Source organism: Antechinus flavipes, chromosome 1 (assembly GCF_016432865.1).
Source record: "Antechinus flavipes isolate AdamAnt ecotype Samford, QLD, Australia chromosome 1, AdamAnt_v2, whole genome shotgun sequence".
NCBI classification, from domain to species: domain Eukaryota; kingdom Metazoa; phylum Chordata; class Mammalia; order Dasyuromorphia; family Dasyuridae; genus Antechinus; species Antechinus flavipes.
The window spans coordinates 499,776,222-499,801,334 of record NC_067398.1 but is presented as its reverse complement, the minus strand read 5'-3'; positions in this window follow the sequence as shown (position 1 = coordinate 499,801,334).

Genomic DNA, 25,113 nt, shown 5'->3' with positions numbered 1-25,113 from the left:
AATTCCAGAAGGATTCATGATGAAAAATGTTATCCATTTCCAGAGAGAGAACTGAAGAACTCTGAATGAAAATTCAGGTATACTTTTTAAACTTCATTTCTATTGTTTTGTTTTGTTTGTCTTTTCTTTTGCAATGTGGCTAATATGTATAATAAAAATCTAATTGTCTCCTTCCTTTTTCTAATTACATTACCCAAAGGATTATCTATCTTGTTGACTTTTTTTCATAAACTCATAGTTTTCTTTATTAGTTCACTAGTTCTTAGTTTCATTTTTTTAAACTTTCCTTTGAGTTTCAGAATTTCTAATTTGGCATTTAATTGGAGGTTTTAAATTTGTTCTTTTTCTAGCTTTTTTAGTTGCATTTTCAATTCATTGATTTCCTCTTTATTTTATTCATGTAGATATTTAGAGATATAAAATCTCCTCTAAGAACTGCATTGGCTGAATCTCATAGGTTTTGGTATGTTGTCTCATTATTGTCATTTTCTTGGACGAAATTATTGATTGTTTCTTTGATGTGTTATTTGACCCACTCGTTCTTTAAAATCAGATTATCTAATTTCCAATTGGTTTTTAGTCTATCTTTCCCTGGACCTTTATTGAAATATAATTTTTATTGCACTGTGGTCTGAAAAGGCAACATTTACGATTTCTTCCTTTCTGCATTTGATTGTGAGGTTTTTATGTCCTATGGAATGAATTCCTAGACAAAATAATGTATTAATTAATTCTATTCACTATGACCCTAAACCAATTCTAATTTTCATATCAGTTTTTGGGCAAATATTCTTGTGTAATGATAATATTGGGTGGGGTGTGGGGAGGAAGAAGCTGACAATAAGCTTACTATTAAAAGTCTATCTACAATCAGCACTATTATTTCTTCTTTTATATTGATTTGCCAAAGTATAAGTGAGATTAAACTGATCTCTTATCTTCTTTATTTACTTACTTTATTTACTTATAAGGTCTTATTTTCTCACAGCTTCTGTTTGTTTAATTTTAACTTATTTATGTTTTTTCTCAGTTTTTCTTATATAGCTTTTCTATTTGTAATATTTTTAGATTATCCTTTTTTCGATTTTTCAGATATTTAAAGAAGTTTTTTGTTTTTAAATTCATGGTTTTATATTTTTCTAGTTATATATTTAAATATTAACTTTTAAAATACACATTTCTTTATGAATCATGGTGGAAGAAGAAAATCATAACAAAAGGGGAAGACCACAGTAGAGAAAAAGAAACAGAAAAAAGAAGTGAACATAGTATATGTTGATTTACATTTCATCTCCATGTTTCTTTTTCTGAATGCAGATGGCATTTTCTACCCAGAGTTTATTGGGATTGTCTTAGATCACTGAACCTCTTAGAAGAAGCAAATCTTTCATAGCTGATCATTGTACAATCTTGCTGTTACTATGTACAATGTTCTATTTATTTTGTTCATCATCAGATCATAAAAATCTTTCCAGGTTTTTCTAAAATCAGCTTGTTCATCATTTTTTATAGAAAAACAATAATCCGTTTCCTTCATATGCCACAACTTATTCAGACATTCCCCAACTGATAAGCATTTATTCATTTTCCACTTCTTTGTTACCACAAAAAGAATGACTATAACATTTTTGGACATATAGGACCTTCTCCCTCCTTTATGATTTCCTTGGGATACAGACCCATTCATGGCACTACTCTCTTGAAAGGTATGCACAGTTTTATAGCCCTTTGGGCATAGTTACAAATTACTCTCCAGAATGGTTAGATCATTTCACAATTTCACCAACAATGTATTTGCGTTCCAATTTTCCCACATTGTCTCCAACATTTGTCACTTTCTTTTCCTGTCATTTTAGGCAATCTAACAGGTATGAGGTGATACCTCAGAGTTGTTTTAATTTGCATTTCTCTAATCAATATGACAGTGCATTTTTCACATAACTATAGATGGCTTTAATTTCATCATCTAAAAATTGTTCCTGTATCACTGGGAAAATGACATTCTTATAATTGAGATTTTTTTCAAATGATGCTATTTCATTTGCTTTCTGTTGGTACTGCATAGTTGTGATAGAAAAGTTTGATAGGCAATGACTTAGGGAAGTTTTTCCACATTCACTTTTATGCTTATATATGGCCCTGGAAAAGTCATTTACCACTCTAAACTTCACTTCTCCCAGCTTTATGACGAAGACATGGTATAGTAGAAATTTTGAAGTACTTGCTGAGAATATTAGAGTCCTTGGATTAGAGTGTGTATCAGCACTCAAAGACTGCTCAGTTTGTTTTGAGATTTCAGAAGATTTGAGAAAGGACTTCCATCTAAGTTTTGTGGTGTCAGATGGAGAAGCAACAAAGCAAGAGAGACTTGAAGAGATGATTATGAGAGAAGGAGGTGTGAGGCAGGAATAGACTCTGTGACAGCAAAGTGAACCCATTTTGGGGCTGTTGCTGAGGATGGTGAAATGCACAATTCCTAGCACATTGTCCAGCATATTTCTACTCAACATTTAAAATTTGCTCCCTTCCCACCCATTCAGACTGCCTGATATGATGATGAAGGAGAAAAGGATGACTTGAGCTTAGCACTCTGTCACAGATTTCACTTCCTTCTTTGAATGTTTTTCTCTATGCCTGTTACTTGATACTGCTACTAAATTACATGGCGATTAATTAATGAATGTTAATTAACCTTATAAGTATGTGGTTTGAGATTAAGAGAGAAGAAACTAGCTCATGAGAGGGGGAAGATATTTTTCCAGTCTTACTGTGGTGTTCGGTGAGCCAATTAGAAAAAGAATTTCTTCAATTTTGGTAAATTCCTGAGAATAAGAGAGGAGTGAGGAAGGAAATAATGTGGTGGGGAGTGGAGGAATGAAACACAACAGATAGGGGAGGGATTAGAGTGGTTATTCTTATATCATATAACCATTCTAACAGTATCACAGCTGCAAAATAAATAGTTAAATACAACTCAACCTCTGAACTTTTCTCAGTTTTTCACCATATGCTTATAATCTTGTCAATTCCTGTTTTCTTCATTCAAGCAGTTCTTGAAATTCTGAATTTACAAAAGAAATGATCATAGTATCAAAGAATATCAGAGTTGTAAGATGCTTTGTCTGGCCCAAGTACCCCGAGTAAAAACTCCTGGGTAACACACTGTAAAAGTAAGCATTCTTAAAAACTTCTAGTGAAAGGGTACCTTTGCCTCCTAAGGCATCCTGTTCACTTTTGGATAGCCCTAATTATTAGAAAGTACTTTTTTTCTTTACATAATATTCAGATTTGTTTCTCTGAATCTTCCATCTATTGCCCTGAGCTCTTTTCTGTTAGCCCAATGACAAGTTTCTTTACTTTTTCATGTATCATCTCTTCTAATCATTGAAGAAAGCAATCAATCCCATTTTCTCTCCTATACATTATTTATGGTTCCTTCAACCAATATAGGTAGAGTATAGACCCATTGCTCTTTACAATCTACCTACATTCCTTTTAACTCCATCTTATTAATGTCTTTCCTAAGGTATGGTGTTTCAGAACTGGGCATATCTCAAATCAACTCTTTAAATAAAACTCATATCTCAATTATTCCATGTGCCATTGATGAACATAGCTTGTGTCTTGTTTGCAACTCAATCCTGTTGATTTATAATTTGTATAATTTTGTTTCAGGGCCTCACAAAGTCCCACATAAAGAACATATTGTAAATTGCTCAGTGATGATGGTAACAATAGAAAGAAATGGCTATATTAGCTTAAATGATCAGACAAAGTGCAAACTATATTTACTTTGTCAAGTAAGACCTTTACTGAAAGTATGATTTTGAACCAAGGAAGAATTGCATGAATATTGCCTACTTGACTGAGATTGATTTCTTCTTCTTCTCCTTTTTTTCCTCTTTCTTGTTCTTGTTCTTTATCTCTCTTTCTTAATCTACAATTTTGAACTTTGATATGGCCTGATTCTAATGCTTGTTTTTCTTAGAAGTTGGAAAATTGTTCTATTGGCATTCTAAAATTTGTTTAGAGTCACTATTTAAAAGAGCAGTTTGGGGGAGAGAACTATGAATTCCTGTCTTTACCATCTTGACTCCGCTTTTCTGGGTTTTTTCCAACAGGATTGATGTCTATAAATTTAGGGTTCATTTTAGAACTGAAGATTTTTATTATCTTTTTTGAGGTCATAATGTTTGGATATAATCTTAACTATTCTCTTACATGTAGTTTGCTTGCCTTTTTTTATTATAATATTTTGAATACTTTCTTTGGTCCTTAATATTAGGCAGGTTTTTCTTTCTAAATTGTAGAGGGATGGAATTCTGAAAAGGAGTACTTGAATCTAAGACAGCAGAGTACTTAAGGCTAAGTACCTACTTGATATAATGATTCTATAAACATTTACTTAGATGATATGGTGATATGATGGCTCTCTTCAGGATTGGCGCCTACTGAATGTGGTGTGGTGAGGTAATTATAGGGAAGGATTGGAGGGTTGGGGGAGAGAGTCAGAGTCTCTCTGAAACAGTTAGTTCAGCAGGCTCCAGACTCCAGAGTCCAGGATCCATCTTTGAGGAGCCACGTGGCAACTTGTCTGCCTCCTTCACTTCTCTTCCCAAAGATCAAGGACTTTGACTGAATCTGATTCTGACTGATCCTGAGGCCCCCAGAGAGCTAGCTCGGACATTACACTGAATATTTACAATGAGACCAAATTACATGAAAACAGAAAATATGCTATATGAAACACCTGGTTTCCTGGTTATGATTCTCCATTCTTTCACTCAATAGCTATATGACTTTGGGCAAGATTCTCTCTGGCCTGAAACTGAAGCCTCAGTTTCTTTAATGATAGGAATAATTTACTCATAATCCTATTGTGAGGATCAAATAAGCTATCATATTCAAATTGCTTTTTATCCATAAAAGCTTTATAGGTACAAATTCTTATTAACACATGCAACTCAAAGCGCCAGCTTGATTAGAAAGTCAATCAGTTTGTAATCTATCTATTTCTTTAATCTACAATATTTTTTTCCAATTTATAGAGCGCAATCAAATTTAATGAGTACATTAATAACTCAGCAGTAATTCTTCTGTTTCATAAGTGAGAATTAGTTTTTAAATCATTATACATGGTTATTGATTAGTTTGCTTCTGTCAATTTTCTATGAACATGCATTATTCTGTAATTCACTGACTGTTTTCTGATTTGGCTGCAATGCCACAGCACCATCATATTAGAGGATAAATCTCTCAACTTGATTTGCTGGAATCAATGCTTGAATTAATAAAAAAAATTAGGTCTAGGCAGAATGCTTAATTTAGTTTCTGAACAAAATCATGTTAGTTGTTGGAATTTTACAATTCAAACATTATATGCTCTATAAAAATTAAGAATTTATGTATAAAACAGTAAAAGGAATAATCTTAAGATAATACAAAAAATTGACAAAGACATTTTCCCTATACTCTATCATCACAAATATAGACATTTGAGACACCTAGAAGAATTGATTCTTTCCTCCTTGCCAACACGTAGGTGAATGATGCTTACCTTCTAATAAAAAGTATCATTTCCAATGGTCCTGGTTCCAATTGCATAGCTTCAGTTCTAGAGAGAAGATGATACAATAAATATACACTGGTCTTACAGTCAGGAAACTCTAGATTTGAATCTTGCCTCATATATTTAGTAATTTCATTCCTTGGTTTAGAAAACCTGAGAGTTTGTCTCCCAGATTCATTCATTCATTAATTCATTCATTTACTTAGATTTTTTGGACTAAGTGAAATAGGACATTCTTTGTCTCAGTTGACATATAGTCTTTTTTTTTTTTTCCCCCCTGAGGCAGTTGGGGTTAAGTGACTTGCCCAAGGTCACACAGCTAGGCAGGGTTAAGTGTCTGAGGCTGGATTTGAACTCAGGTCCTCCTAACTTCAGGGCTGGTGCTCTATCCAACTGCACCATCTAGCTGACCTTTATGGAAATTCTTTGATAAAGTATAATAGAGTTTCCACTACATACATGCATCTAATCCCTAGGTAGGGACAGAATACCTCTGTATTCCAGTTAGAAGTTACTTAATGTGGGGTTGCTAGGTGGCGCAGTCAATATAATTCTTCCCCTAAATCTGCCAAAGTATATCACTATGTACCCAGAGTTCTGTAACAGTACAGCTGTGAGTTCATGTTTGTTTATTATTAAAATTCAATATCTTAGTAAGTTTTCGGGCTAGGAAAATCCAATTTCAATCTCATTTTCTCCCACTGTTCCTGGTATTAGATAACTGGGATTTTCACAGTTCAAGACTAAATGCTATAATCTATTTTGTTGTTGTTTTTTGTTACTTGACTTGTGATTTCAATTAGGATAGGGAAAGCCCTGTGAGGAAACTTCCATCTTCCTTTGCAGGTGAGTACCTGTTCTTTATTATTTTTATTGAGACTGTTGGTTTTTACATCTCATTTATATATTTTCACTTTTTATTATGTATTTTATTTTATACATTGGCTTTTTAAAATTTTGGGGTTCCAAGTTCTATTTCTCCTTCCTTCCCTACTTACTATCCCCCTTTCCTGGGATAGAAAGGAATCTGATGTAGGCTATATATGTACAATCATGTAAAATACTTCGTTATAATTCATTTTGTACAGGAAGACTTAACTAAAAGAAAAAGAAAGATATTGAAAAATACTTCAATCTGTATTCAAGCAATATCAGTTTTTCCCCTTCTGAAATTGGATAATATATTTCATAGTCCTTTGGGAATGATTATCTTAGATCCTTTTATTTCTGGGAATAGCTAAGTCACTTACAATTCTTCATCAAATAATGCTGCTGTTACGTGTACAATGTTCTCATTCTGTTCATTTCATTTTGCATCAGTTTATTTAAGTCTTTCCAGATTTTTTCTGGAATTATTCTGCTTGTCATTTCTTATAGCACAATAATATTATTTTACAATTATATACTGCAGCTTGTTTAGTCATTCCCAAAGTGAAAGGCATCCCTTCAATTTCCAATTCTTAGCTACTATAAAAAGTATAACTATTTTGCTTTTTGTATTGTTAGTTGCATTGAGCACTAAGAGGTTAGGTCAGAACATTAATATAGTGTAAAAAGCAGGATCTGAACTTAGGACTTCCTTACTCTGTGACTGTCTTCGTATTTACTACACTATGTCATCTTAGGAGGGTAAAGCTACCTCCATTTACTTTGATGCCTTTTTGTGGTGTGCCAGTGACCTTGGGTTCCCAAATGCCAGAATATCACAAGATGATGCAGAAAGTTCTACCGTATTAGAACTGGCAAGGGAATTATTGTCCATACAGACAAATTATATTATGGATAGGTCATTACCATATAATTGGGCCAGGTTAAGATCAATTCATTGAGAATGTCTATTAAAGTATAAAGGAGCTACAACTTGTTTTGGTGGAGGGATTATACACAATTATGATATAATGGATATATTAAAACACTGGAGGGCAAAATTAATTAAACTGAATCAATTGCATATGATGTTTCTGCAGCTATGTGAACAACAATGCTTCATTTATCAGTCATTTTATGTAGCTTTAATACAATTTTTCTCTTATTCATAACAAATAATGAATTTGTTCTGAATGAATGAACATAAAGTCAAAATCTAAGAAATTTTGCTTGGTTGATGTGTTTTAAGTTTTGTTAAACATCTAAATTACTCCCAGCCTTGTAATATTAACATTGCCATAAGAGAGGAAAAAGAAGTGAGTTTCTACCCTCAAGAAGCTTAGAATTTTGTTGGGGAAAAAAGGACACACAAAATAAAAATGGAAAAGAAATATATGGGCAAAATAATGTATTGCAAATTGTGTGTTTAAAAGTGTAGTGAGTACAAATAAGTATTTCTTTCTAACTTAACTATAATAGTTTATGGCAGGAACATTTTCTAAGTCACTGAGGATTGAGATCTCAGACATCTTTCACTTTTTTTCCTTGAATATCTGTATCTTATTAAGTGCCATATAATATAGAATCCTTACATTTTATTATGGTGATAATTTATGAGTGTTGTGGCATATAGGAAATTGCTCTTTAATCCAGTAAGATTTAGTTTACATTTACATTACATTAGTTACATTTACAGAAATGTAAATATTTACTAGCTGTGTGACTCTGGGATGATAAAGCAAACTTCTCACCTCTTTATGGAGATGTAATGGACTAAGGTATAGATTAAGATATCTATTTTCAGATGTGGATCTATCCAATTTCCACAGTATTTGCTTTAGTGCTCCCCAATGTGTATTTCATGCTTTAGTCAACTTGGAATTTTTTTCTGATACTTAAATGTAAAAGATAGTTTCCCTTCTCTGTGCTTTTTCTTACATAATTTTCTCTGCCTATATTTCTTCCATGCATCTACACATAATAGAATCCTATTCAGCCCAAAGTAAACATTCTGCATTAAACCTTCCCTAACCATTTAAGCCAGAAATTATTGTTTTCCACCAACAAATTCCTAGAGGACTTATTTTATACTCCATTCTTACATTTGGAAGGTATCTAGATCTTTTAAGGACAAGAATCCATGGATGGAGAATAGTTTTCACAATTATTAAAATTACCAATTACCTTAAACATTGTTATTTAAGTAATAGTAATTATGGAATAGACTTAATATGTCTAAAGCATAGTAAGAGATGGTAGTAAGCATAGTAAGTAATGGAGAATATGAGGAAAATAATTAAACGTTCCACATAACAACCATATCTTTATTTAATAGGGATCAGTGACCACATTCTCATTTAGATACTTCAACTGGTTTACAACCTTATTAGTATGGATATTCACTGAGGCAGGTCTTCTTGCAAATCCATTATTGCTAAGCAGAGAAGATGCTGCATTTGCTTAGTTATCCACAATCATTTATTAGCCCCTGGGTTATAAAAGAGCCTTAAAATATTCAAAAATCTGACCAAAGCAGTGTCATAGGCAGTAGAGATCTACCTATATGACATGCTTGTATAGTAGCAAAGAGTAAGTATGTAGAATGCTGTTCAAGAAAATTAACACAGCATGGATCAGATTGAATTAATAAAATAGAGGTATAAGGAGGGACAGGGTGAAAGAAGAGAGATAATAAATGGGGAGAAATACAGTTAGCAATAGTAATTGTAAAATGAATTTTGAAGCAAGTTTGTCTGATAAGGCCTTATTTTTCAAACACAGAGGGAGCTGAGTCAAATTTATATATATATAAAAGAACATGTGATCTGAGCCCATAGGGATTGAAATTCATGCACATACTTTGATCTAACAAACACCATTACTTGGCATGAATACTAAGGTGATTTGAAAAAAAAAAAGGAAAATGACCTATATACCTATATATACAAAAATATTCATAGAAACTCTCTTCTTAGGGAAAAAAATAGAAATTGGGGGCTATCTATCAAATGGGGAATGGCTCAATAAACTGTGATATGTGTTTGTGATGGGATATTATTGTTCTATGGGAAATGATAAGCAGGATGCCCATAGGGAATTAAAAAACCTTGGAAATTCCTCCATAACTCAAGCAAAGGGAAATGTATTGTAAACAAAGTGATAGCAATATTCTGGGATGTAATATAACCAACCACGAGTACTTACGGTGAAAAATCTTTTCCATCCCTAGAGAAGGAACTTTTTGTGGCTGAAAACAGAATGAAGCCTAGTGGGTGGGAATAAGGGAGATAACCTAGAACTCAAAAATTTTAAAAACATGTATAAAAATGTTTTGGAATATAACTGGGGAAATATTAAATTAAACTAAGAAATAGATGTATAAAATACATCTGTATCTTTAGAGAAAGAGAGAAACAGAGTGAAAAATTCCTCCATAACTCAAGCAAAGGGAAATGTATTGTAAACAAAGTGATAGCAATATTCTGGGATGTAATATAACCAACCACGAGTACTTACGGTGAAAAATCTTTTCCATCCCTAGAGAAGGAACTTTTTGTGGCTGAAAACAGAATGAAGCCTAGTGGGTGGGAATAAGGGAGATAACCTAGAACTCAAAAATTTTAAAAACATGTATAAAAATGTTTTGGAATATAACTGGGGAAATATTAAATTAAACTAAGAAATAGATGTATAAAATACATCTGTATCTTTAGAGAAAGAGAGAAACAGAGTGAAGTTCCACAAGTTCAACCATGTAGTTAGAGGGAGTAAGAAAAGGAGTATTAGAATGTAGTTCTCTGAACCCTGTTCCTTTTTGGGTACATCAGGATTTTATTCAAGGGCCAAAAAGAGCCTATCAATGGCTTCTCTTTGTGGAGTTGTTCAGAGATGATTTTTCCTTTGATCTTTTTGCTGATCTCCATAGTATAATATTAACATTGTGAGGGCTCATAATCAAGCAGTGATTGTAATATAAGTCTAATTGATATAGTGCTTAGCCATCAGGAATTTGATGTGGAAGGAATAGATGCAAAAGAGAATAGATTACTAGTTTTAATATGATGATGACTGATGGCAAATGGAACTTAATTATGAGTGTGTATGTGTATGTGTGCAACTATACACGTGTGTGTGTGTGTGTGTGTGTGTGTGTATGTGTGTTCCTTACAACAAACTTGTGAGTAAGCTCTATTATTATCTAGAGTTGAAACAACTGAATTAAACAGAATTTAAGTGGCTTGCTAGCGGTTGCATGATTATCTCAGACGATATTTGAATTGAGATGTTCTTGACTCTGAGTCTGTGACTATAAAACTGTACCTTGAAAAGCTGCACTGGGATAAAAGTATATTATTTGCACTAACCATCTTCTCTTGCTCACCCTTATGATATGACTAGTATGATAGTTCAAATATTAGGCCTGTGTACATGGGACCTAAGCTTTTGTGGTGGACCTTAATAATGACCATTCTTATTGCCCGATACTTCTGCCTTGTCCTTTTCAAGAAATGCTTATATCCTAAGATCCCTGTTTTCTTTCATTGACCAGTATATAGAATCTCCTGCCTGTGGTAAAAATGAAAATTCTGCCAGAAACACTTGAGAAAAATCAAGCCATTTTTCTATAAAACTTTTGACTGCCTCCATCACACCCAGGGTTCCTTGGGGGTAAAGTTGTTATTGTAAAGGGTCACAGACAGTGGAGAAACTCTGAGTGAGGAATAAGACCCTTCAACCCAGAGGGAACCTACTAACAATGTCGGGTTCAGCTCCCCATCTCCCCTAAGGACTCTCGGCCTTCCTGAGAAGTCAGGGGGCTGTGACAATCTGTGTGGAGATTGAGGCAGAATAATTCCAGGTGGCAAACTACATACAATAGCAAGTTATATGGTCCCACGTGCTCAATGTATACTAGATGCATGCTCAGTGTTTTTGTTACATAAGGGTATAAGGGTATAAAAGGGGAAAGTCCTAAGAATAAACGTATTCCATTTTCCCACCATCCTCAGGAGTCCAGCCTTATCACTTCTCCACTAGGATGGTATATTTTAATCACCCCGGTGTGGGGGCTCTAGAAAGCAAGACAACAGATTATAACCCAAGAATCTTGTTTACTATCTAGGAGGCTTGTCAGAAATCTTGATGGAGCTAGATATGGTAAGTTACACATAACTCTTTTTTCCTTCTTTCCTTCCTTCCTTCCTTCCTTCCTTGCTTCCCTCCCTGCCTTTCTTTCCTCCTTCCCTTCCTTCCTTCCCTCCCTCCCTTCCTCTCTACCTTCCCTCTCTACTTCTCTCCATCCCTCCCTACCTCCTTTCATCCCTCCCTCCCTCCCTCCATTCCTTTCTTCCTTCCTTCCCTTTGTTCCTTCCTTCCTTCCTTCCTTTCTATCCCTCTACCAAAGAAGAAGGCAGAATAAGTAAAAAATAAGTTTAAATCTATAAGAAGCTGTTACTATCTTCTTGACTTGCTTTACTAATGCCTCTGAAATTTTCATATATGTTCTTCTTTACACCCACATACTCTTGAGAAGGTAAGCCACAACAAGTTAATGGCATATGAGTTCAACTATTTGATTGAGGGTTAACTGGAATCCTGCCTGTTTGGTTCCACGTGTTTCAAAAAAGAAGCAGGTGAAATGTCAGAATATAAAATGTAATTATAAAAGAAGACAAAAAGTACCCACTGATTAAAAAAATATACCTATGAATAAATTTAAATATTGATAGATATAAGAAAATATAACATATATCTAAAATCATATATCTTATAGGTATTTTTAGAAAATTTATAGATCTGAAAAGAACTTGTCATTCTCTGTAGATGTTACTATGGCATATTTGAGCTATATTTTCTTTTACTTGAGAATAATATTGGAAGAAATATATTTGTGCTAATAAATGACATTTTGATTTCTGATGATAGCTTCTAACAGTTCATTCTATCTGAAAGAAAGGGATTCGTTATAAAATTTACTGAAGTAAAGAACAAGTTTTGCATTTTTTCTAGTGTACTTCTGAAAAAAATAGGTAACACTCATTTAGTGTCTACGATGTACCAGAAACAATGCTAAATATCTTATAAATAATATCTCATTTGATACAACAATGCTAGAAAGTAGGAACTATTATTTATAAGTATAAGACTTTTCTTTATTGGATATTTTCTTTTCTTTTAATACCTTGAAACACAGTATAATATGCTTTATTTTGTAAGATTTTGTATTCCAAATTTTTCTTCTGCCCTCACTTATCTCCTTCCCCTTCCTGAGACAATAAGCAATCCAATATAGGTTAAGTATGTGCAACCTTTTAAAACATATTTCCATATTTGTCATGTTGTGCAAATGAAATTAGATAAAAAGGGGAAAAAGAAGAGAAAGGAAAGACAACCAAACAATCAAAAAGGTGAAAATATTATGCTTTGATCCACATTCAGTGTCCATTGTTCTTTCTCTGAATGTGGATGGCATTTTACTTCCCAAGTCTATTGGAATTGTCTTGAATGACTACATTGTTGAGAAGAGACAAGTACATCACCATTGATTGTCATATAATATTGCTGTTAGTGTATACAATGTTCTCTTGGTTCTGCTCACTTCACTCAGCATCAATTCATGTAAGTCTTTTCAGGATTTTCTGAAATCATTCTGCTCATAATTTCTTATAGAACAATAATTTTCCATTACATTACTATACAATAACTTATTGAGCCATTCCCCAATTGATGGGTATCTACTCAATTTTTCATTCTTTGTCACAACAGATAAACATTTTTGCACATGTGGGTTCTTTCCCCTTTTTATGATCTCTTTGGGATACAGATCCAGTAATGACACTGAAGGATCAAGGGGTATGCATATCTTGATAAGTCTTTAGGTATAATTCCAAATTGCTCTCTAGAATGGTTGGATCATTTCACAACTCCAAGTGGGTACTATTATCTTCATTTTACAAATGAGGAAACTGAGGCAAACTGAGTTAAGTGATTTGATCAGCATCATATAGATATTTGATCTGGATTTGATCTCACATCTTCCTGACTCCAAGTCTAGTGCTCTCTGAAACTAGTTGCTTAAAGAAATCTCAGCTAAGTTTTTTTTTTAATTAAGAAAGAAAATGAGAAAATCAAGATTGATATTCTATTCTCTTCTTTTTAAAAAGACACCGACAGAAGCCTTTTTACACAATATACTAGAAGATTGCAAAAGGCATATTCTAAATAGAATATCCCTACTGTTCTCCCATTGGATTCAATCTAAGGTTATTTTTCAGAACTGGGGTACTTTCTCCCCTTTTAAACCATCATTTGTTTAATTTTATAGTTATCTAAACCAAATTTTTCTTCATTTTAAAACAAAAAGAAAAACTGAAAGGATGGTATGTATTAGTAGGAACTATTTTCATTTGGAAGGTATTGTTCTGAACATTTTCATTTCCAAAAATTACTTCTTGATTCCTGGGAAGCAAAAGAAACTGAGTAACAGAAATCTAATTATTTTATAGATTTGCTACTGATGATTTATCGTCATTTAACTAGTCAAGCTTCTTTATCCCTTCCTCCCTCCTTTCCTCCCTCCCTCTTTTCCTCCCTCCCTCCTTCCTTTTCTCCCTCCCTTTCTCCTTTCTTCCCTCCCTCCTTCCGTCCCTCCTTTCTTCCTTCTTTCCTTCCTTCCTTCCTTCCTTCCTTCCTTCCTTCCTTCCTTCCTTCCTTCCTTCCTTCCTTCCTTCCTTCCTTCCTGTCTTTATGTATTCTTGAGTTTGAGACTTGGGAAAGAATTTAACTTTTAAAAACCAAATTTCCTACTATATTCAGGGCCATCATTAGTAATCTTGACTTATGTGTTGCTATTGATTATTCTGGGAAGAGAGAGGATCTGATGACTTTGCACACTTCTGTCTCACTTAAATCCAATTCACTTGCAAGTCAAGATATCACCCTCTGGATGTCATTGAATCTCTCTAAGAACAAAGGATGAATGGCAATCCTCTATACATCTGGGAAAGTAAAATTCCTAAAGCAGAAGGCTGATCATGTTATTTCCATGCTTAATGATTCTATACTACCAGTAGGAAGATAAAAACTCTTCTATTTGGCTTTTAAAGCCTTTAAAAATCTATCCTTATCTTGCCTTTCCAGTTTTGTTTCATTATTCTCTTCACTCACACTTGGATATAGACAAATGAGTCAACATAACTAATCTTTTTCACAGTATTTTGACTTCTTTCTCTGTGTTTTTGTGCAGGTTGTACTTAACATTTAGTGTTTTTAACTTCTTGGAATCCTCAGCTTTATTTAAGGATGAACTTATACCCACCAGGTACCCAAGATTTCCCTGAGCTTTCCAGTTATTAGTGTTTTACATTCCTTGAAATAAATTTGTATTTTTATGTTACTATCTATATACAAACATACATATTTCATTTATTTTTAATATATTTCCTCAAATTTCAATTTAAATTAATTTAACATGAATTTTAAAAGTTATTTGTTTCAAATTCTATCAATTTCTCTTTCTCTGTCCTCCCTGAGATGGTAAACAATCAGATAGAAATAGGTTGTGCACATGCAACCTTATAAAGTATTTCAATATTAGTCATTCTGTTTAAGAAGATTCCAATAAAAGAAAAAGAATGAATGAAAGAAAGAAGAAAGGAAAGTGAAAATAACATGATTTTATAATCAAACTATATTGTTTATACATACTTTAAATTATATATGATATTTCTCTAGAGACAAATAGTATGCTTCATTTGTCCTTTGAGATTATTTTGGATCATAGTATTGCTGAAGATAGTTGTTATTCACAATTTTTCATAAATTGCTATTACTGTGTACTGTGAATTTGCTTGTGAATCCTAAGTATTTTTTCTTAGGAGTTTCTTTTCCTATGATTGAGTTATTTAAGTATTTTATTTCTTCTATTTATTGGGTAATTTATATAATTGCATATATCAATCTATTACATTTATATAGTCAAATTTATTGACATATAATTGGAAAACATAGCTTTTAATAATTATTTTAACTTCTTCACTGGTGGTGATTTCATTCCTTTCATTTTTGATATTAGTATTTGATTCCTTCCTTTTTAATTCAAGTTAATCAATGGTATATCTATTTTTACTGTTTTCCCTAATAAAACCAGCTTCTAGTTTTAATCATTAATTCAATGATTTTCTTACCTTCAATTTTACTAATCTCCGCCTTGACTTTCAGAATTTCCAGTTTGGTATATAAATGAGGATTTTCAGTTTGTTCTTTTTTTCATTTTTTTATAAGTTTCTTGCCCAATCATTTGACCTGCTGTTTCTCTATTTCATCAGTGTCAGGAATTAGAGATATAAATTTTCCCAAGTACCATTTTGGCTGCATCCCATAAATTTTGGTATGTTGTTTCATTGTTATTATTTTCTTTAATTAAATTATCAGTGGTTTCCATGACTTGTTCTTTGCCTCACTTCATTTTCAAAATTAGAAAGTGTAATTTCCAATTAATTTTAACATATCTTTCATCGGCCATTATTAAATTTGTATACACACAATAGCATTATTATCTGAGAGAGATGCATTTACTATTTCTGCCTTTTTGCATTTAATTATGAAGTTTTTATCTTCTAATACATGGTCAACTTTTGTGTAGATACCATATACTTTTGAGAAAAAGACATATTCCTTTCTATTCCCACTGAATTTTCTCCCAAGATTTGTCGTTCTTAAATTTTTCAAAATTTTATTAACCTCCTTAACTTCTTTCTTGGTTTTTATTGTTTTTGTCAGATTTATCTAGTTCTGATGAATTGTGATCTCCCATTAGTATAATATTATTGTTTATTTCCTCCTGTAACTCATTCAATTTCTTCAAAAATTTAGGTACCGTACAGATGGGTGCCAACAAGCTGTATTTGCCTTGTCTATCAGAGAGAAACAGAAAAGGAGAAAAACCTCAAAACAAAGGAGAAGATTTAAATGTGGTGTTCTCTTCTTTTTTATAATATAGGATGGTTCTCTCTGGGAGCAGGTTTCTTGAGGAGGTTTTCTGGAGGCAGACTTAGTTTCAATTCAAAGTAATAATCCCTCAAATAGTCCGGTTAGTTTTTCTTAGAGGTCTATCTTTCTGCTTGGTTCCAAGAGCTCTTGCAGTTGTCCTTTGCCTCTGCTTTCTTCAGCCTCCAGCCAGCACCAAGGTGAAAGTTGGAATGAAGCTCTCTTGCCTCCGAGAGAGGGCTTCTAGTTCTCAATCTCCCAGAGTATTCCTTCTGAGTCTTGTCTCCTTGCCTGGGGCTGGGCAGCTTTGTGGAGAGCCTTTCAGACCAGCCTTGGTCTCAGTGGGAAAAGTGCAGGAGACAAGCCACCATGGTGGCGTGAGATGAAGTGAATGAATCTGATACCACCTCCGAGAATGGGCTTGTGGGCTTCCTCCCAGAGTCCTCCTGTGTTTGTCCCAGAGTGCTCTCTGGCCCTAACAGCTTCTTGCTTATATGAGCTCTCTAAAGGTGTGAACATAAGCATTGTTTCTATCAGTTCCACTTAGTACCTTATTTCAGGTTCTGGTCCATAACATCTCCTTGTAAGATCAGATCAATCATATTGAACCATGCTAAATTAGATAATTATTGTCTCTATCAACTCTGATAAGTTAACACTTTGTAAGGATTCCAATACTATACCATTTATTTGATACATATAATTATAGTATTGATATGACTTAATTGTCTAAGGTACCTTTCAGAAGAATTGAGTGTGTATGGTATTCCCCTTTTAAGCCAATCTGATAAGAGTAATTTTTAAAAGTTTTGTCAATGTTTCCCCTTATTATAATAGCTTTTTCACATCTCTTTTATGTGGGAAAATTCACCTTAACATTTCACCTCTTTCTTCCAGTATAAGTTTCTTTCTCGTTTCTTTCTTCTCCTCCTCCTCCTTCTTCTTCTTCTTTTTTTTTTTTTTTTTGGGTTGGTATGCTTTTTTGGGAGGTATTTCATCAAAGTTACCCTTTATTTACATCCTCTGTCCATATGTACTCATTCTAATGGCCCTTATAGTAATGCATTTCTTAAAAAGTTACAAATATTATTTTGCCACATAGAAAACTGAACCATTTAACCTTATTGAAGCTCTTATATTTTCTCTTTCTTGTTTCTTCCTTTTCTGTCTTTTAAAAAATGTTTTTATGTTTTCCTTGAGTGTTATATTTGAAGACATTTTTTATTCAGTTATGATCTCTTATTAGGAAGGTTTGTAACTCTTTTTTTATAATTAAATTATCCATTGTCTCCTCCCTACTCAAAAAAAGTTATATTCAGTTTTGCTGGGTAGATGATTCTTAATTATAATACCAATTCCTTTGCCTCCATATATATTATGTTCCAAACCCTGTTTTTTTTTTTTAATGTGGAAGTTGTTAACTATGTAATCCAGAATGAAACTCCACAGCAATCTCAATAGTTCTCTTTCTGGATACAGGTGGCATTTTCTATCTAAACTTTATTTAGATGGCCTTGGATCACAGAATGACTGAAAAGAACCAAATGTTTCATAGTTGAGCACCATGAAATTTTGCTGTAACTGTGGGGAATATATGCCTGGCTTTGCTTATTTCACTTACCATCAGTTCTTGTAAATCATTCCAGGTCTTTCTAAAGTCAGCTTATTCATCATTTTTTATAGAACAATAATATTCCATTACTTTCATATACTATAATTTATTCAATCATTCCCTAATTGATGCTCATCTGTTCATTTTCCAAATCTTTGTCAATACAAAGAGAGGTATTGAAAACATTTTTGCAAATGTGAATCCTTTACCTTCCTTCATGATTTCCTTGGGCTACAGATACAATAGTAACTCTGCTAGATCAAAGGGCATGTTGTTTTATAGTCTTTTGGGTATAGTTCCAAAATTCCAGTTTTCCTAACATTTATCATTATCTTTTCCTTCATCTTAGCCAATATGAAAGGTGTGAGGTAGTATCTCAAAGTTTTTTTAATTTGTATTTTACTATTTTAATTTGCATTTCTCCAACTAATAGTGATTTAGCATTTTAAAAATTATAAATGGTTTAATTTTATCATGTAAAAATTGAATATCCATATTCTTTGACCATTTATCAATTGAGGAATAACTTATATTCTTATAAATTTGACATGGTTCTTTTTCTATTTCAGAAATGCAATAATAAATATATTTATTAGAAACACAAGCTGCAAAAATTTCTTCCCACCTTTGTACTTATCTTTTAATCTTGTTTGTGTTGGTTTTGTTTGTGCAAAACTTTTCTGATTTAATGTAATCGAAGTTGTATATTTTGTATTTCATAATGTTTCCTCATTCTTTTTTGGTAATAAATTCTTTCCTTCTCCAAAGGTTTGATAGGAAAACTATCCATTGTTCTTTTAAATTGCTTATAGTATCACCCTTTATGCCCAATTCACATATCCATTTTGACCTTATATTGGTAGGGGGTGTGAGATACAGATCTATGCTGAGTTTATAATATACCCATTTCCAGTTTTAACAGCATTTTTTGTGAAATACTGAGTTCTTATCCCAGAAGCTGGGATTTGGGGTTTATCAAATATTAGATTAGTATAATTATTGATTATTGTGTTATGTTCATCTAACCTATTCCATTGATCCACCACTCTATTTCTTAGTAAGTACTAAACAGTTTTGATGGTTCTGCTTTATTGTATAATTTTAGGTCTGGAAATGCTAAGCCACTATACTTTGTAATTATTTTCCCATTAAATCCCTTGATATTCTTGCTCTTTTATTTTTCTAGAGAAAATTTGTTATTATTTTTCTAACTCTATAAAATATTTTTTTGGAATCTTGATTGGTACGACACTGAACAAGTAGCCAATTTATGCAGAATTGTCATTTTTATTATATTACCTTATTCTAGCCATGAATAATTGATATTTTCCCCAGTTGTATAGCTCTGATTTTATTTATGTGAAAAGTGTTTTGTAATTTTGTTCATATAGTTCCTGCGTTTGTCTTGACAGGCTCCCCAGAAATTTTATTTTGCCTACAATTATTTTAAATGGAATTTCTCTTTCTATCTCTTACTGCTGGGCTTTGTCAATAATATATTGAAATGTGATTATTATTACATTTTATATCCTGCAACTTTGCTAAAGCTGTTAATTGTTTGAAGTAAATTTTTGGATAATTATCTAGGATGCTCAAATAATATCATCATATAATTCTGAAAGTGTGATAGTTTTATCTCCTCATTGCCTATTCTAATTCCTTTAATTTTTTTTTTATTTTGTTAAAGTCAATATTTCTAGTACAAGATTGAATAATAGCAGTGTTAATGTACATCATTTCCTCACCCCTGATTATATTGGAAAGATTCTGTTTTGCCCATTACAAGTAATGTGATGATTTTAGATAAATATTATCATTTAAGGTAAATTCTTTTATCCTTATGCTCTCCATGTGTTTTTTTTTTTTAATTAGGAATGGGTGTTGTATTTTGTCAAAAACTTTTTCTGCATCTTTTGAGATCATATGGTTTTGGTGGGTTTTGTTATTGATATGGTTGATTATAGCAATGGCTTTCTTGATATTGAACCAGTTCTGCATTCCTGTTATAAATTTCACTTTGTTATAGTGTATTATCCTGCTGATAAGTTGTTGTAATCTTTTTTGTAATATTTTATTAGCTTTTTTGTATGCACAGTTAATAACTCTTTGGGCATATTTCCAAAATGGTCTCCAGAATGGTTGGATCATTTCACAATTCCATCAACAATGCATTAGTGTCCCAGTTTTCCTACATTCTCTCCAGCACTTTCCTGTCATCTAGCCAAACTGAAAGATGTGAAGTAGCACTTCAGAGTTGTTTTAATTTGCATTTCTCTAACCAATGGTGATTACAGCATTTTTTCATATAACTATAAATGGTTTTAAATTATTAGCCTAAAATAGTTTGTTCATATTCTTTAATCACTTAACTATTGGGGAATGACTTGTATTCTTATAAATTTGACACAGTTCTTTATGTATTTTAGAAATGAAAACTTTATCAGAAACACTAGCTATAAAAATTTTCCCCTCAGCTTTATACTTCCCTTTAAATTTTGTTTCTGTTGATTTTGTTTGTGCAAAAACTTTTGAATTTATGGAATCAAAGTTGTCCATTTTACAATTAATAATGTTCTCTAGTTCTTCTAAATTCTTCCTTCTCCAAACATTTTATAGGTAAATTATGCCTTGCTCTCCTAATTTGTTTATAGTATCACCCTTTATGTTCAAATCATGTACCCATTTTGACCTTATTTTTGGTATGGGGTGTAAAATGTAGATCTATGCTAAATTTGTAACATGTTATTTTCCATTTTTCCTGGCAATTTTTGTCAAATAGTGAGTTCTTATTCCAGAAACAGAGTTTTGGGGTTTATCAAATATTAGATTACTATAGGCCTCAATTATTTTGTCATGTGTAACCCACTAATTCTTAAATATTGCTCCTAGATCTGTTTTTAGGTCAGTTGTTTCTCTAATGAGACATTTCCTCTTTTGTTCAGTTTTTTGAACTTATTTTTAATGGTATCTTGATGTCTCATGCAGTTATTAGTTTCCACTTGCTCAATTGTACTTTTTAAGGAATTATTTTCTTCAGTGAACTTTTGTACTTCCTTTTGCATCTGGCCAGCTCTATATAGGAAGATATGTTTAACTTTTGAAATATGTATCTCTGTTATGGGTACACTTAGAGGGAGTAGGTATAATCTGATTGTATTCTGGTGATTTAAAAAATAAATTAGAGGAGGAATGGTGATTCTACTGAAAGAATAGGAAAATTGACTTAAAATGGAGTAAATTATATCTAATGAGGAGGCAAAAAAAGACTTATTGCAATTGAGGGAAAGAGGGGAGAAGGATGAGCATTGTACACATCTTACTCTCATCAGATTTGGCTCAAAGAGAAAATAGCAGACACATTTAGCTTCACAGAAAAGCTTGTTTCACCCTATAGGAAAATAGGAGGGAAAGGGGGAAAAGAATTGAAGAGGCTAATAGAAGGGAAAATAGAAGTAGATGGGAAAGTATAAAAAAGGGGGGTACAAAGAGAAGTATTCTAAGTTTAATGAGCAGAACTAGATCATCATACACAGCAACAACAAGATTGTACAACAATCAATTCTAATGGACATGGCTATCTTCAACAATGAAATGATTCAGACAATTCCAATGATCTTGTGATGAAGAGAACCATCTACACCCAAAGAGAGGACTGTGCACACTGAATTTAGATCACAACATAGCAATTTCACTCTTTTTATTGTTTGCTTGCATTTATTTTCTTTCTCATTTTTTCCCTTTTTGATTTGCTTTTTCTTGTGCCTCAGGATAACTGTGTAAATATGTATGCATACATTGGATTTAACATATATTTTTCCCATGCTCAACAATATATTGGATTACTTGCTATCTAGAGGTGGGAATGTGTGGAAGGGGGAAATTGGAAATAAGGTTTTGCAAAGGTTAATGTTGAAAAATTATCCAAGCATTTGTTTTAAAAATTAAAAAGCTTTAATAAAAAAAGAAAAAAAATTTCAGCTACTCACAAAGTGTTGGCCATCCCCTCAGTTTCCAATTATTTGCCCCAAGAAAAGATCAGATACAAATATTTTTTGTACATATAGTTCCTTTTATTATTTTTTAAAATCTGTTTTTGGAAAAAGATCTAGTAGTGGTATTGCAAAGTCAAAGACTATATATAGGTTTCAAATTAATTTATAGAGATGTTGAATTAGTTCACCATTTCTCCAACAGTGCATTAATGTCTCATTTTCCATAATTCCCTCCTCCATTTGTCATTTTCCTTTTCTATATTATTAGCTAATACTAGTGTAGTACCAATAAAATTGCCAAACATTATTTTATAGAACTAGAAAAAATAATAACAAAATTAATCTGGAAAAAACAAAAGGTCAAGAATATCATGGGAATTAATGACAAAAATATAAAGGATGAGTGGTTTAGGAGCACCATACCTTAAACAATATTATAAAGCAGCAGTCATCAAAAACTTTTGGTCCTTGTTAAGAAATCAAGTGGAAGATCAGTGTAATAAATTAGATATATATGATACAACAATCAAGGTCACTGATAATCTAATAATTTGGAGTATAAATGCAAAACTCCAGCTTCTCCAACAACTCATTATTTGACAAAAATTGCTGGGAAAATTGGAAAACTATGTCAGAAACTTGACATAGACTTACATAATTACTATAAGTAAATTAATAGACCAAGGAATATACCAAAATAAAGTCAAAATTGGGCATAAAGGATGATACCACAAACAAATTAGGAGAATAAGGGATAATTTACCTATCATATATTTGGAGAAGCTAGGAATTTATGACCAAAAAAAAAAAACTAGAGAATATTAAGAAAGGTAAAATGGACAATTTGAACAAACAAAACCAACAGAAACAATATAAAACAGGAAGTACAAAGTGAGAAAAAAGTTTTTACAGCCAGTATTTCTGATAAAGGTCTCATTTCTAAAATACATTAAAAATTCTGTCAAATTTATAAGAATACAAGTCATTCCCCAATTAATAAATGGTGAAAGAATATGAACAGACAATTTCAGTGGAATAGATTAGATATAATAACAAATAATATACTGATTCTGTTTTTCCATTTTGTTCTGATTTTTCTCTTTCAACATGATTTACAAAGCATTGTATATAAAAAAATAAAATAACTGTAGACAAAATAAAATATTTGGGTGTCTATCTGCTAAGACAAACCCAGAACTTATATAAACACAACTGCAAAACACAGTTCACACAAACATAGATCTAAACAAGAGGGAAAACCTCAATTTCTCATGAGCACATTGAGATAAAATAATAAAAATGACAAATTTTCCTAAATTTGTGTACTTGTTCAATAGCATGCCAATCAAACTGTTAAAATTATCTTATAGAGCTAGAAAGATAATAACAACATTAATCTGTAAGAACAAAAGGTCAAGCATATCAGAGAATTGATAGAAAAACAATGGACAGTAGCCTAGCTGTATCATACCTAAAATTCTATTATAAAGCAATAGTCATCAAAACCATATGCTATGTAAAGGACTGCTTGCCATCTGGGGGAGGGGATGAAGGGAGGGAGGGGAAAAATCGGAACAGAAGTGAGTGCAAGGGATAATGCTGTAAAAAATTACCCTGGCATGGGTTCTGTCAATAAAAAGTTATTAAAAAAAAACCAATAACAATAACAAACCCCCCCCAAAAAAAAAAACCCAAAACAAAACAAAACAAAAACATTTTACTGGCTAAGCAATTGAAGAATGGAGGAAGTAGATGAGTGGAATAAGTGAGATACATAAGACACAATAACTAAGGACTATAGTAACTTATTGTTTGACAAACCCCCAAACTCCAGATTTTGGGATTAAAAACTCATTATTTCATAAGAATTTCTGGAAAAACTGGAAAATAATATATCAGAAACTCAGCAAAGACCTGTTTCTGATATGCTGTGCTAAAATAAAGTCAAAATGAATACATGATTTAGGCATTACGGATGGTACTATAAGTAAATTAGGAGACCAAGGAATAGTTTACTTATCAGATCAAAAAGGAGCAATTTGTGGCCAAAAAAGAAGTAGAGAAAATTTTGAAATGCAAAATTAAATTGCATTAAATTTAAAAGATTTTGCCCAAACGAAATCAACACAGCCATTATCAGAAGGGAAGCAAAAAGCTAAGGGAAAGATAAATTACAACTAGTGTTTCTGATAAAAGCCTCATTTCTAAAACTTTATATAAAGAATTATGTCAAATGGTCAAAGGATACGAATAGACAATTTTCAGAGGATGAAATTAAAGCCATCTAAAATCTATGAAAAAATGCTCTAAATCAGTATTGATTAGAGGAATCCAAATTAAAACAACTCTGAGATGCCACCTCACACTTCTCAGTTTGGCTAAGATGACAGAAACAGATAACAATAAATTTTGGAGGGGATGTTGGAAAACTGGGACACTAAATGCATTGTTGGTGGAATTGTGAAATGATTCAATAATTCTGAAAAATAATTTGGAAATATACCTAAAGGGCTATAAAAATGCATACCCTTTTATCCAGCAGTGCCACTACTGGATCTGTATCTCAAATAATGCATAAAAGGGGGGGAAATGTGCAAAAATGTTTGCAGTAGCTCTTTCAATGGTGGCAAAGAATTGGATAATGAATTTTCCATATGTGGCTGAATAAGTTATGGTAAATGAAATTAATGGAATATCATTGTTCTTTAAAAAATGCTGAACAGGCCGATTTTAAATAGGTTTAGAAAGACTCACATGAACTGATGCTGAGTGAAACAAGTAGAAAACATTGTATGCAACTGTTGGAATCTTTACAAAGTGTGAAGTCATTAGAGTTGATAGGGACAATAATTATCTAATTTAGCATGGTTCAGTATCATTGATCTAATCTTACAAGGAGATGTTTTGGGCCAGAACCTGAAACAAGGTACTAAGTAGAACTAATTGATACAATGTTTATGTTCTCACCTTTACTCACTGAGGTTCACACGTTTGGGAGATTTCAGAGTTTAATATGAGATATCCAAATTCACACTTCCCTTGAAGCTCTCTTAGGGCCAGAGAGCACTCTGGGCATATATATATAT